The sequence below is a fragment of the Scyliorhinus canicula genome, chromosome 20 (genome assembly GCF_902713615.1).
Source record: "Scyliorhinus canicula chromosome 20, sScyCan1.1, whole genome shotgun sequence".
Classification (NCBI taxonomy): domain Eukaryota; kingdom Metazoa; phylum Chordata; class Chondrichthyes; order Carcharhiniformes; family Scyliorhinidae; genus Scyliorhinus; species Scyliorhinus canicula.
Window position 1 is genome coordinate 98031165 of NC_052165.1, and position 14885 is coordinate 98046049.

The window sequence follows — 14885 nt, forward strand, 5'->3', positions numbered from 1 at the left end:
TTTTATGTTAACACACTATAATCAGTCCCCCCCCCAGTCTCTCATGTTGGTATAACCCACCGGGAGAACCACGTGATCTCCCTGTTCTTGCTCTCCCAGCACAAAGGGCTGTACCATCTGCCTTTATTCTCCTCCCCCGCCGGCACTTGGTGCCACCCATTTTCGGACGATCACGTGATCCTCCCCTCCGCCGCCGCTGCTCTTGCGGACAAAGGGCTGTACCATCACCTCTCTTCTCTCTCTCCCCCCCCCTATTGGAACTGCCCGACCCACGTGATCTCTCCCGCTGCCGCGGGGATTAATCACACTCACTGCTCAAAGGGAATTGGGAATAGTTTTTACTAATCCCACTGCAGCCTGTGCAGTTCCAGTTTGGCAACCTTTTATTTTCTGTCCAAGTTGCACTATCTGTCCCCCCCCCCCCTCAGCCAGAATGGACGATGCCGTGGAACCTTCGACTCCACCATGACAGAGAGGGGGGTGGATACCAACAAAAGCTAACTCAAAGGGCTTTCTACATGGCTGCTTTCGCCAAAGGGAGATGCTGGACCATTAATTAACCTCCTGCCCCATCTTTAAAGTTGTGGGTTCGGCCATAAACTCACCAATGTGTGTGCCAGGAATGTATGTATTCCCCCCCTTTCCCTCTCCAGGGTGAATGGTTGCTCCCACTCACCTCCCCCCAAATTGAATGAATGAATGGAGTTTGGCGCCAAATGGACAGGAAGACATGCATTATGGGAGGAGGTCACCCTTCTCTTGATGGCCAACTTTGCAATGCTGTGCGGCTGGTCACTAGCTCCGCGTAGACCCTCAGTCCTCCATCAAAAGGCGAGAGGGAGGCAAAGAGAGTGAATGCCACCTGGCCCGAGGCACCAGTGCCAACCCTCCACAGAGCAACGTGCCCCCAGTGCCAACCCTCCACAGAGCAACGTGCCCCATGGCGCACCATCTCCATCCATGCTGCCCCGTGTGGTAATCACCACTGTTGTGTATATATATATCGCATATGAGGTGTATTACGGTAAGGCTCCTGTACTACAGGTACAGGGGTAGATCCCTGCCTGCTGGCTCCGCCCAGTAGACGGAGTATAAATGTGTGTGCTCCCTGGGTTCATCCCGAGCAGCTCTGTGACACAGGACTCTGTGCTCTACGGACTGTTTCCAGGGACACACACCGAGACAAACATCAACTGCTGCTGGAAGGTCATCAACTCGGTGAAAGACGCTCTTTGGCCTGCCGGAACCTAGAGTCACAGACAGACTCTCGGCGGTTGTGGCAAGGACTAAACAACATAACGGGCTACAAAGCGAAGCCGAGCAGTATCTCTGGCAGCAGTGCACCCCTCCCCGATGAACTTAATGCATTCTATGCTCGGTTTGAGCAGGTAACCAACAATCCGCTGTCGAGTGCCCCAGCAGCCCATAATTCACCCATTCCCACCATCACAGTTTCCGAAGTCAGATCGGCCTTCCTGAAAGTGAACCCACGGAAGGCGATGGGCCCGGACGGGATCCCTGGTCGTGCACTCAGAGCCTGCGCGGACCAGCTGGCAGAGGTATTCACAGACATCTTTAACCTGTCCCTACTCCACTCCGAGGTCCCCACCTGCTTCAAGAAGACCACCATCATACCGGTACCAAAGAAGAACCAGGCAACGTGCCTCAATGACTACCGCCCGGTGGCCCTGACGTCAGTTGTAATGAAGTGCTTTGAGAGGCTGATCATGAAGCGCATCACCTCCATACTCCCGGAATGCCTTGACCCACTTCAATTCGCATACCGTCGCAACCGGTCCACATCAGACGCCATTTCCCTGGCCCTACACTCATCCCTAGAGCATCTCGAAAACAAGGACTCCTACATCAGACTCCTATTTATTGACTACAGCTCCGCCTTCAACACTATAATCCCAGCCAAGCTCATATCAAAGCTCCAAAACCTAGGACTTGGCTCTCCACTCTGCAACTGGATCCTTGACTTTCTGACCAACAGACCACAGTCAGTAAGAATGAACACCAACACCTCCTCCACAATAGTCCTCAATACCGGTGCCCCGCAAGGCTGCGTACTTAGCCCCCTACTCTACTCCCTGTACACACACGACTGCGTGGCAAAACTTGGTTCCAACTCCATCTACAAGTTTGCTGACGACACGACCATAGTGGGCCGGATCTTGAATAACGACGAGTCAGAATACAGGAGGGAGATAGAGAACCTAGTGGAGTGGTGTAACGACAACAATCTCTCCCTCAATGCCAGCAAAACTAAAGAGCTGGTCATCGACTTCAGGAAACAAAGTACTGTACACACCCCTGTCAGCATCAACGGAGCCGAGGTAGAGATGGTGAGCAGTTTCAAATTCCTTGGGGTGCACATCACCAAAAATCTGTCCTGGTCCACCCACGTCGACGCTATCACCAAGAAAGCACAACAGCGCCTTTACTTCCTCAGGAAACTAAGGAAATTTGGCATGTCCACATTAACCCTTACCAACTTTTACAGATGCACTATTGAAAGCATTCTATCGGGCTGCATCACAGCCTGGTATGGCAACTGCTCGGCCCAGGACCGCAAGGAACTTCAGAGAGTCGTGAATACCGCCCAGTCCATCACACGAACCTGTCTCCCATCCATTGATTCCATCTACACCTCCCGCTGCCTGGGGAGAGCGGGCAGCATAATCAAGGATCCCTCCCACCCGGCTTACTCACTCTTCCAACTTCTTCCATCGGGCTGGAGATACAGAAGTCTGAGAACACGCACGTACAGACTCAAAAACAGCTTCTTCCCACTGTCACCAGACTCTTAAATGACCCTCTTATTGACTGACCTCATTAACACTACACCCTGTATGCTTCATCCGATGCCAATGCTTATGTAGTTACATTGTATATCTTGTGTTGCCCTATTATGCATTATCATGTATTTTCTTGAATTTTGTTTAATTCCCTTTTCTTCCATGTACTGAATGATCTGTTGAGCTGCTTGCAGAAAAATACTTTTTACTGTACCTCAGTACACGTGACAATAAACAAATCCAATCCAATCCAAACCTTGCTGATCTTCCAGCGCAAAGAATTGTCCTCGACCGAGTGTTGCAGACGGGCACATTCCAAGGTCCAGGACTACGTGCTGAGGGACGCACTCAAGCTTGGGGCAGCTGCCGCCAAGGCGCAATGGGGAAAGACCACAGTGTAAGGTCTGACCAGCAAATGTACACCGAGGGGCTGGTAACAGTGTAAAGCCCCTCGGTCTGGGTCATTAACACTCCAATGTATAAAAGAAACATGACAATGTAAATATTTAAGAAATAATTGTAACGAGGGATATGTGTGTAATGTCATCCCACTTGAATGGAAGAAAGTCAAGGGAATGTGTAACTTTGATGGAAATGTACAGTCAAGACAATTCAAAATGTTCTGTAATGTTTATTACAGATTTTATGAATAAAGTATATTTTTTGGGGAAAAAAAGTTGTGCTCACCGAGCTGCAGCTATTTCGGCAGCAGCTGTGGGAGGTTACACATCTCTGTGTAATAAAGCCTCGATTACTACAGGTACCGGGGTAGATCTCTGCCTGCTGGCTCCGCCCAGTAGGCGGGGTATAAATGTGTGTGCTCACCGAGCTGCAGCTATTTCGGCAGCAGCTGCGGGAGGGGTTACACATCTCTGTGTAATAAAGCCTCGATTACTGCAGGTACGGGGGTAGATCCCTGCCTGCTGGCTCCGCCCAGTAGGCGGAGTATAAATGTGTGTGCTCACCGAGCTGCAGCTATTTCGGTAGCAGCTGCAGGAGGAAACACATCTCTGTGTAATAAAGCCTCGATTACTCTCTACTCTCGTCTCGTCGTAATTGATAGTACATCACGGGAAGCACGGCAGCATTGTGGTTAGCACAATTGCTTCACAGCTCCAGGGTCCCAGGTTCGATTCTGGCTTCGGTCACTGTCTGTGCGGAGTCTGCACATCCTCCCCGTGACTGCGTGGGTTTCCTCCGGGTACTCCGGTTTCCTCCCACAGTCCAAAGATGTGCAGGTTAGGTGGATTGGCCATGATAAATTGCCCTTAGTGTCCAAAATTTCCCTCAGTGTTGGGTGGGGTTACTGGGTTCTGGGGATAGGGTGGATGTGTTGACCTTGGGTAGGGTGCTCTTTCCAAGAGCCAGTGCAAACTTTTTTTAAAAAATAATTTTTATTGAAATGTTTTACAGAAAATATAACAAACAATAGCAAGCAACAATAAAACAACATAATAAGTATAACACCCCCAAGACCGTAGCAACGCATGTATCACACCCCCCCCCCCCCACCCCCTCAAACCCAGTAAACAACAAGATAACTTAAAAATAAATTAAAATTAAATAAACATAGTCAACACCCCCCTCCCTTTTTCCCCCCCGGGTTGCTGCTGCTACTGTCCCTGTACCCTATCGCTGAGCCAGAAAGTCGAGGAAAGGTTGCCACCGCCTAAAGAACCCTTGTACCGATCCTCTCAGGGCGAATTTGACCTTCTCCAGCTTAATAAATCCCGCCATGTCATTGATCCAGGTCTCCACGCTTGGAGGCCTCGCATCCTTCCACTGCAGCAAGATCCTTCGCCGGGCTACTAGGGACGCAAAGAGCCAGTGCAAACTCGATGGGTGGAATGGCCTCCTTCTGCACTGTAAATTCTATGATAATCACCCCTGCTGGGTTCTTTTTTGGCCGACATCCATGCCTCCCCACTGCCTCGGGCGACCCTGCCTCCGCTGCCATCCCAGGCGCCAGCGAGCTTGAGGAGCTGGACATTCAGCACCTACCCTGTCACAGGGAACATGGGAGCCCTGTTCCCCAATGGCCGGCTCTTGCAAAGGATGGCACTGGCCATGTTGCTTCCGAACACTCCAGATAGCCCTTGAGGAGGCCTTGATGCAGAAGAAAGCCTTTGACCACTGTGTCAAATGGAGGATTTTAGGAACATTGGCTTCGAAATAATGGGACAATATCAGGGTTAAAACCTGGGGGGTATAGTGTGTTTGACTGCAGTGGTCATGCTTTCGAAAAGGATTTTGTTTTGTAAAGGCCTGGAAAGGTCTAGGAAGCACAGGTGAAATTGACCAGAGGAATGTGGTTTGCCATGGGGAAGTCTCTGGGCAGCCGATCTGCTTTGGCAGCCTGCAGAGATCATTTGTTTTTCAGCTTGGGGAGATGACATCATTGCTGGGTGGAGCCCAGGAATGTACACAGGCAGTGAGGTTTGGAGACACTTTGGGAGAAAAGGGAACTGGGTTCTGATCTGCCTGACTCTGAGTCGACAATTCTCTCCGAATAGGATAGTTATAACCGAGGAATAACATAAAGCAGAGTAGTTTTGTCTGGGGACAAGGAAGAAGCTGAAACACACCAGGTGAACCATCTTTTTGAAGATATTCAGCCAGAGTCTGAAGGGGTTCTAACAGCAGCCAAATCTGTTTTATAAAGCAAGTATTATTCTGTGCCAATGCTAAATTTAAGATTGACTGATAGCTGTATGTTTCCTTTCTTGTTGTTCGATGGGAAATTGGGTAGCAGTGTTAAGGGGTAATTGTAAACTGTTCATTTTGGGTATGAAGTTAAAAAGTTTAATCATAGAATTTAGTGCGGAAGGGGGCCATTCGGCTCATCGGGTCTGTACCGGCTCTTGGAAAGAGCACCCCACCCAAGCCCACACCCCCACCCTATCCCTATAACCCAGTGACCCCACCCAACACTAAGGGCAATTTTGGACTCTAAGGGGGAATTTAGCACGGCCAATCCACCTAACCTGCACATCTATGAACTGTGGGAGGAAACCGGAGCACCCGGAGGAAACCCACGGGGAGAACGTGCAGACTCCGCACAGACAGTGACCCAAGCCGGGAATCGAACCTGGGACCCTGGAGCTGTGAAGCAATTGTGCTATCCACAATGCTACCGTGTTCCCTTAATATTCTATCCAGAATAAAGTTTTGTTTTAGTAATAACAGAGCCCTATTTCTCCACTGCTGGAGTGAATCATTCTTTTCGCACAGTCTTACAAAATAAACCGGAATATCGGGATTTCAGCCCTGGATCCCAGCTCCACTTGGGACAGATCCGGGATCGTAATCCTGGTTAGGGGAATTCACGTACTTTTTGGACTAGGGGAAAATTAAATTCACCATCGGGGATTCAGTGGAGAGGTTCTACCTCAGATCACAACTGTTCCTTTGCTTTTGTAAAGATCTAGACACTGTCAGCTGTTAGGGATTCCACACATAGAGTTTAAAGTTAGTTACTCTAGAGACTGCGGTGCTGAGGTCCCAGGTTCGAATCCCGGCCCTGGGTCGCTGTCCGTGTGGAGTTTGCACATTCTCCCCGTGTCTGTGTGGGTTTCGCCCCCACAACCCAAAGATGTGCAGGTTAGGTGGATTGGCCACACTAAATTGCCCCTTTAATTGAGAAAAAATATAAATAAATACTTTGGTACTCTAAATTTATTTTTAAAAAGTTAGTTACTGTTTCATTGTTTGTGATATTTTCATTCTGGTGTTTCCCCTGCGTGTTAATATGAAAATCTTGAATAAATATATATTTTTTTTAAATATGTAAGTACGTAAGATCCTGAATGACCCAAACTAGGCAGATGTGGTAAGGAGGTTGCTTCTTGTGAACGAGTCCAGAACCAGGGGGCGCAGTTTTAGGACAGAGATCAGGAGACATTTTCTCTCAGACGGTCATACGACTTTGTGTGGCTCGGGCGGCACGATGGTGCCTTGGCTGCACTGCTGCCTCACTGCGCCAGGGACCCGGGTTCAATTCCAGCCCCTGGCTTCTGTGTAGAGTTTGTACGCTCTCCCCGTGTCTGCCTGTGTTTCCTCCGGGTACTCCAGTTTCTTCCCACAGGCCAAAGATGTGCAGGTGAGGTGGATTGGGCGTGCGACAATTGCCCTTTAAGTGTCCAAAGATGTGCAGGTGAGGTGGGGTTACCAGGATAGGGCGGGGGAAGTGGGTCTAGGTTAGGGTGCTTTCAGAGGGTTAGGCAGGCTCAGTGGGCCTAATGGCCTCATTCTGTCCTCTAGGATCCTGGAACGTTCTCTCAGAAAGCAGTGGTCGTGGGCGCTGAATATTTTTAAAGCAGAGGTTGATGCATTTTTAAGGGACTAACAAGCTAGGGGTACAGAAGACTGAGAGACGCCTTGGGGTGCATGTCCCTGAAGGCAACAGGTCAGGTAGATATGGCGTTTTAAGAAGGCCTGTGGGACACTTGCCTTTATTGACCAAGGCATTGAATATAGGAGCAGGGTGGTTATAATGGAGCTGTATAAAACACTGGTTAGGCCACAGCTAGAGCATTGTGTGCCATTCTGGTCACCACACTCTCGGAAGGATGTGTTTGCACTGGAAAGGGTGCAGAGGAGGTTCACCAGGATGCTGCCTGGGCTGCAGAGTTTCAGCTATGGAGAGAGTCTGGTTAGGCTGGAGGGTAGTTTTCCCTCAGAGGAGAGAAAGCTGAGGGGGGTCCTGGCTGAGGTGTACAAAGTTATAAAGGGGCATAGATAGGCTGGACAGGAAGAAACATTTCCCCATAGGCGAGTGGTCAGTAACTAGCGGGCATAGATTTACGGTAAGGAGCAGGTGATTTAGAGGGAATGTGAGGGGAAACCTTTTTACCCAGAGGGAGATAAGAATCTGGACCTCGCTACCTGAAAGGCTGGTGGAGGTGGGAACCATGACAAAATGCAAGAGGTATTTAGATGAGCATTTCAAACACCATCGCCAAGCAAGGCAAGGGAGAAAGTGCTAGCAAACAGGATTAGGATAGGTGCTTGATGGCTGGCACAAACTCAATGGGCCAAATGGCCTATTTTTGTGCTGTAAAACTCCCCAACGTCTTGCCCAATAAGAATCTACGGTTATCGAGGGTATCATAGAATCTGTGGCATGGAGACAGGCCCTTCGGCCCAAGCTTGTCCATGCCAACCAAACAGCCCATCTGAGCTAACCCCATTGGCCTGCGTTTGGCCCATATCCCTCTAGACCCTTCCTATCCATGTATCTGTCCAAATGCCTTTTAAATAATAATAATCTTTATTGTCGCAAGTCGGCTTACATTAACATTGCAATGAAGTTACTGTGAAAAGCCCCTCGTCGCTGTGGTGATGTGCATCACTGTAAATACACAAGGGGTTAATGTAAATACATGTAGACTAGCTAGACACTAGAGGGAGCACCAGAGACATGACACACAGACACTCAACCAATAGATCAGTTAGATAGGACACGACCAATGGGCATTCACGATACACACAGAGGTGACACTACCACAGGGGGGCAACCCATAGGCAACACTCAGAGAGACAGGAGCAGATCAGGAAGCATCACACCCACCACGTGGCTTAGAGCAGACTGGTTAGTTAGACTGAGTTACTATAGCAAGATCAGCAGGAGAGTCGAACTCAAGTAGGAGAATTGTTAACTGTTCAATAAATGTGTTAAACCTATCTCCAAGTCTGAATCTTCCTTTGTCAGAGCATACATGAAGAAGCATAACACAACATATTTAGTCTTAGTGTGTTTACATTAACCCCTTGTGTCTTTACGGTGAAGCAGATCACCACTCTCTGGTTCCCATTCATTCTTTCCCCTCTTAACTTAAACCTATGCCCTCTAGTTCATGATTCCCAACCCCAGGAAAACAATTGAGTGCATTCATCCGATCCCTGCCTCTCATGATCTTATTCACCTCTATAAGATCACCCCTCAGTCCCTTACGCTCCAAATAAAAAACTGCTAGATTGTCCAATCTTTCCCTATAACTCAGTCTCTGCAGTCCCAGCAACATCCCTGTAAATCTCTTCTGTGCTCTCTCTCCAGTTTAATAACATCTATCCTACAGCAGGGTGACCACAACTGAACACAATACTCCAGGTGTGGCCTCACGAATGTCCCGTACAACTGTAACAGCATGGGCAGCACGGCATAATGCAAACTGTCCCCAATATATAACCACTGACCTTCCCAGGTTCCCAAGTCTTCATGTCTTTCTCCACAGTAAACACAGAGGAGAAATATTCATTGAAAATCTCACCCACCTCCTGCGATTCTACGCAAAATATGTGTCCACTTTGATCCTTGAGGGTCCGATTCTCTCTCTAGTTCGTCTTTTTCCTTTAATATACTTAAAGAATCCCTTTGGATTCTCCTTAATCCTCTCGGCTACACCATGCCCCCTTTTTGCCCTCCTAATTTCCTTCTCAACTGTACTATTGTATCCCATCGACCTCCAGGGAATCCCGGGATTCCAGCTGCCCGTACCTGAGCCATTCCTCCTTTTTCCTGGCCAAAACCTCAATATATTTTGTCATCCAGGATCCCCTACTCCTGCCAGCCTTGCCCTACACCCTATCAGGGACATATAGACCCTGAACTCTTAGCTATTTCACTTTTCAAGATCTCCCACTTGCCGGAGACCCCTTTGCCCTCAAACAAGCTACTTCAATCAATCCTTGCTCCTGTCTAATTCCATCAAAAATTCACTTGGCCCCAATTTAGAACTTCCCCCTGTGGGACCAGTTTTGTCCATTTCCATAACTATATTAAAATTAATAGAACTATGGTCAGTGGTCCCAAAGTGGCCCTCAACGTCATCTCAGTCACTTGCCCTGCCCTGTTTCCCAAGAGTAGGTCAAGTTTTGCCCTTTTCCAAATAGGACCCTCCACATATTGCCTGAGGAAACTTTCTTGAACACACTTAACAAATTTCACCCCATCTAAGCCCTCAACACTACGGCAGACCCAGTCCATGTTAGGAGCACTAAAATCCCCAACTATGACAACCCTATTACTCCTGTAAGTCTCCCCAACCTTCCTGCATATTTGGTCTTCCAATTGCCGTTGACTATTTGGCGGCCTATAGTACAATCCCAATAATGTCACCATCCCCCTTTCTTATTTCTTAGTTCCACCCACAAAGCCTTGCTGGATGATCCCTCGGTTATTTCATCTCTCACTCTTGCTGCGATGAAATGAAAATCGCTTATTGTCACGAGTGGGCTTCAAATGAACTGTGAAAAGCCCCTAGTTGCCACATTCCGGCGCCTGTTCGGGGAGGCTGGTATGGGAATTAAACCGTGCTGCTGGCCTGCCCTGGTCTGCTTTCAAAGCCAGCGATTTAGCCCTGTGCTAAACCAGCCCCTATGCTCCCCCTTAATCAAAAATGCAACTCCCCCTCCTCTCTTTCCTCCACCTCTGTCCTGGCTAAACCACATGTACCCTGGAACACTCAGCTGCCAGTCCTGTCCCTCCCGTAGCTATGTTTCAGTTATGGCTATAATATCGCAGCCTCATCCGTGCCCTGGGTTCATCAGCCTTAGCTGTCAGCCCTCTTGCGTTGAACTGGGTGTAATTCAATCCAACAGGTTTCCCCCATCCTTGCCAGGCTGCTGCCTATCATGTCTATCCAGCTTGGGGATAGGGTGGAGGTGTTAACCTTAGGTAGGGTGCTCTTTCCAGGAGCCGGTGCAGACTCGATGGACCGAATGGCCTCCTTCTGCACTGTAAATTCTATGATTCTAATTCTATGATTGCCATTGCGGAGTACTGCCCCTCCTTTAAGCCTCTCATTTGCTTCCTTGCTGCAGAGGATATCACCCCTCTTTGTAATCTAGTTTAAACCCTCCCTTGTAGCCCTAACAAATCTGCCCCAAGGATATTGATCCCCCCCCCGATGATGAATTTTAAACTCAAAACACAGACAGCGCAGCCATGATCTTATCAAATGGTGGAGCAGCTGACTGGCCTCCGGCTCCAGTTTCCGAGGTAATTCTTTAAAATTGATCTCTTTGGTCTTCCCGAAACCCACTGATCTTCCTGTGTTTGTTGACAGCTGAGTGTTGCAAATGATAGTTCAGGTTGGCGCATAACACGAGGGCAGTCTTGGGACGAGGGAAGTGAAGGCACTATTGGCAAGTTTGCGGGTGGCACACAAATGGCAGCACGGCAGCACAGTGGTTAGCACTGTTGCCTCATAGCGCCAGGGTCCCAGGTTCGGTTCCCGGCTTGGGTCACTGTCTGTGCGGAGTCTGCACGTTCTCCCCCGTGGGTTTCCTCCGGGTGCTCCGGTTTCCTCCCACAAGTCCCGAAAGACGCGCTGTTAGGTAAATTGGACATTCTGAATTCGCCCTCCGTGTACCCGAACAGGGGCCGGAGTGTGGCGACTAGGGGCTTTTCACAATAACTTCAGTTCAAAATATGTGTGAGGGCAAGTGGTAAGGAATGCACAAAGTGTCTACAGAGGGATAGACAGGTCAAGAATGTAGGAATATATGTATTTAGTGCAGTAAGCCTGGGTTAGTGTGTGCGTGTAACTGCTGTAGTAATCTTTATGAAAAGTCCTAAAATACAAGACCCTGTGACTACAGAGGTGCAATTAAAGCATCGTAAAAGGTAGGGCTAATGGAATTTTGTTTACTTGAAGAATGTTCCCCGGGGAATAGATAATTAGAGACATTGGGCTGGATTCTCCAGTCAGCGGTATCCTCCATTTCTCCGACAATGCATTCACGCCCGCAGATTTCCCGACGGCGTGGGGGTGTCCACAATGGGAAACCCCATTGGCCAGGACGGAGGATCCCGCTGCTGGTAGGGGCGCTCCGCACCAGAAAGCGGGAGCGGCACGGCAAAGAATCCCGCTCAATGTGTTTAGCCGTAGTAAGTTGATGTAGTTAATGGGAGGAATCAGGGGTTGAAGCAGTCAGGTGTTGAGTTTCAATTGAGTTAAAGATTTGCCTGAATACAGACCAGCAACTTTTCTCAAAGCAGTTTAGCCAAAAAGGTTTCGCCTGTGAGCATGACGGCAGTTTCTGAAAAGGCTGGCAGGTTAAACAGTAGTTTGACACAGGCAAGAATCTGCAGCTGGTTCCTGAACGATCTCTCTTTCTCACAGAGGTTTATCGTTTCCAACATCTCTTTCCAACAAGTGTTCCTGGCTTGGATAACTGTATTTAGAAGTGGATTGTGCTTGAGTGGAGATAAAATATAGCAGTTAGGATTTTGTGTTTCATTATCATTATTGAACATTATTTAACTGGTAATTTGAAAAAAAGAATTTACAGTACTCGATTCATTTTTTCCAATTAAGGGGCAATTTAGCGTGCCCAATCCACCTACCCTGCACACCTTTTTGGGTTGTGGGAATAAGACCCATGGAGACACGGGGAGAATGCGCAAAATCTACACGGTAGGGACCCAAGGTGGAATTGAACCCAGGTCCTTGGCGCCGTGAGAAGACGTTGAGTAGGCCGGGCCTGAACTGAGGCAGTCCAGAGAAGGTTCACTCGGTTGATTTTGGCTATGAAGTGATTTTCCTTATGAGGAGAGGTTGAGTAGGCTGGGCTCAGCGAGAATTTAGAAGAATGAGAGGCGACCTTATTGAGACATATCGGATTCTCAGGGGATTTGAGGAGCGGTTGAGGACTCTGGCTCTGTACTCAATGGAGTTTAGAAAGATGAGGGGGATCTTATTGAAACTTACAGGATACTGAGAGGCCTGGATAGAGTGGACGTGGGGAGGAATAGGAAAAACTAGAACCAGAGGATACCATCTCAGACTAAAGGGACAATCCTTTAAAACACAGATGCGGAGGAACTTCTTCAGCCAGAAGGTGGTGAATCTGTGGAACTCTTTGCCGCAGAAGGCTGTGGAGAACAAATCACTGAGCGTCTTTAAGACAGATATAGATAGGTTCTTGATTAATAAGGGGATCAGGGGTTATGGGGAGAAGGCAGGTGAATGGGGATGAGAAAAATATTAGCCAAGATTGAATGGTGGAGCAGACTAGATGGGCCAAATGGCCTAATTCTGCTCCTATGTTTTATGGTCTTATGGACAGGGTAGATACGCTCAGTATGGGTTCCGCCAGGCTCACTCAGCTCCTGACCTCATTACAGCCTTAGTTCAAACAAAAGAGCTGAATGCCAGGGGTGATGTACAAGTGACTGCCCTTGACATCGAGGCAGCATTTGACTGAATATGGCATCAAGGAGCCCTAGCTGAACTGGAGTCAGTGGGAATCAGATGAAAACTCTGCCAGTCATACCTGGCACGAAGGTTGGAGGTCAATAATCTCAGCTCCAGGACATCACTGCAGGAGATCCTCAGGGTCGTGTCCTCGGCCCCAACCATCTTCAGCTGCTTCATCAATGACCTCCCTCCCATCATAAGGCCAGAAGTGGGGATGTTTGCGGATGACTGCACAATGTTCAGCACCATTCACAACTCCTCAGACACTGAACCCGTCCGTGTCCAAATGCAGCCAGACCTGGACAATACCCAGGCTCGGGGCTGACAAGTGGCAAGTTATATTCACACCACCCAAGTGCCAGGCAATGACCATCTCCTTCCTACAAGAGAGGATCCAACCACCGCCCATTTGACATTCAATGGCACGAACATTGAAAGTCCACAATCAGTATCCTGGGTGTTACCATTGACTAGAAACCAAACTGGACCCAGCCACATTAATACTGTGGCTACCAGGACTGGTCGCAGGCTAGGAATCCTATGGCAAAAACTCACCTCCTGTCTGCCCCCCCCCCCCCCCCCCCCAACACTGTTGTCTACCATCATGTCTGCACGTCATGACATCTCTGGTACTCCCTCTAGTGGTTACTTAGTTGTAGTGTATTTACATGAACGCCTTGTGTATATACAGTGATGCATATCACCACATCCCCCCTTTGTTCGTGTTACATATTTTCTGTAATTTGTTAAAGAAAATTGAACAAAATGGGTAGATAAGCGATGACATGTCATGACAGTGATGATTATGCGATGTCAAATAATATTTATGAGTCCAAATTCATGAATGTATATGGTCGAGTGGCTTTCTTGTTTTGTTATTGAAGTGTCGATGTTGATGTTGTCATTTCCTTGTGAACGCCGTCAGTGTCCTTGTGCTTCAGGAACCAAGAAGTCATCAGGAGGTGTTCAAATGGTCAAATCCCTTCATTGTCTGATTTGGACTCTTTTTTCGATGCTTGTGGTAGCGATTCTTGATGTCATCTTTCCTGTCTGACCTGGACTGGTGTCTGTGTTTGCGGTATTGATGCCGTCTGTCAGCTGCCTTGGAAGCTGGTCTGCTTGTTTGTAGTGGGGCAAACGTGAATTTGTAAGATGCGTCATCATGCCACGGTATGTCTGCACACTTGCCATTGTCTGGAGCTGTGCTGTCAGTGTCCTGCTTTGGCAGAGTTATACCATGTCGTACCAGTCGTTGTTCCAGTGTTGTTGGTTTTGTCGTGCTTGTTGTTGACATTGGTGCCTTTGGTACGCTTCTTGTTGTTGTCCGTGTTGTTGTTTTTGTAGGTTTTGTTGTTGTGTTTGTTGCGCTCAATGACCATTCTGAGTGGAGGATTCGAGTCCTTCACAAAGTTACTTGTGTCAGTGTCCTTTGTGGCAGCTGCTGTTTCACTGAGCGTTGCGTCTCTGATTCCTCGGCGCTCCCCCTCTGGAGTCATGTCCGGTTCACAGGAATCACCTTTGGCTTGTCGATGCTCCCCGTCTGGAGTCATGTCCGGTTCACCTGAATCATCTTTGGCTTGTCGATGCTCCCCGTCTGGAGTCATGTCTGGTTCACCTGAATCATCTTTGGCTTGTCGATGCTCCCCGTCTGGAGTCTGTTCTGGTTTACCTGAATCATCTTTGGCTTGTTGATGCTCCCCGTCTGGAGTCCGTTCTGGTTCATCTGAATCATCTTTGGCTTGTCGATGCTCCCCGTCTGGAGTCCGTTCTGGTTCATCTGAATCATCTTTGGCTTGTCGATGCTCCCCGTCTGGAGTCCGTTCTGGTTCACCTGAATCATCTTTGGTTTCTTGGTGCTCCTCGTCTGGAGTCAAAATGTTCA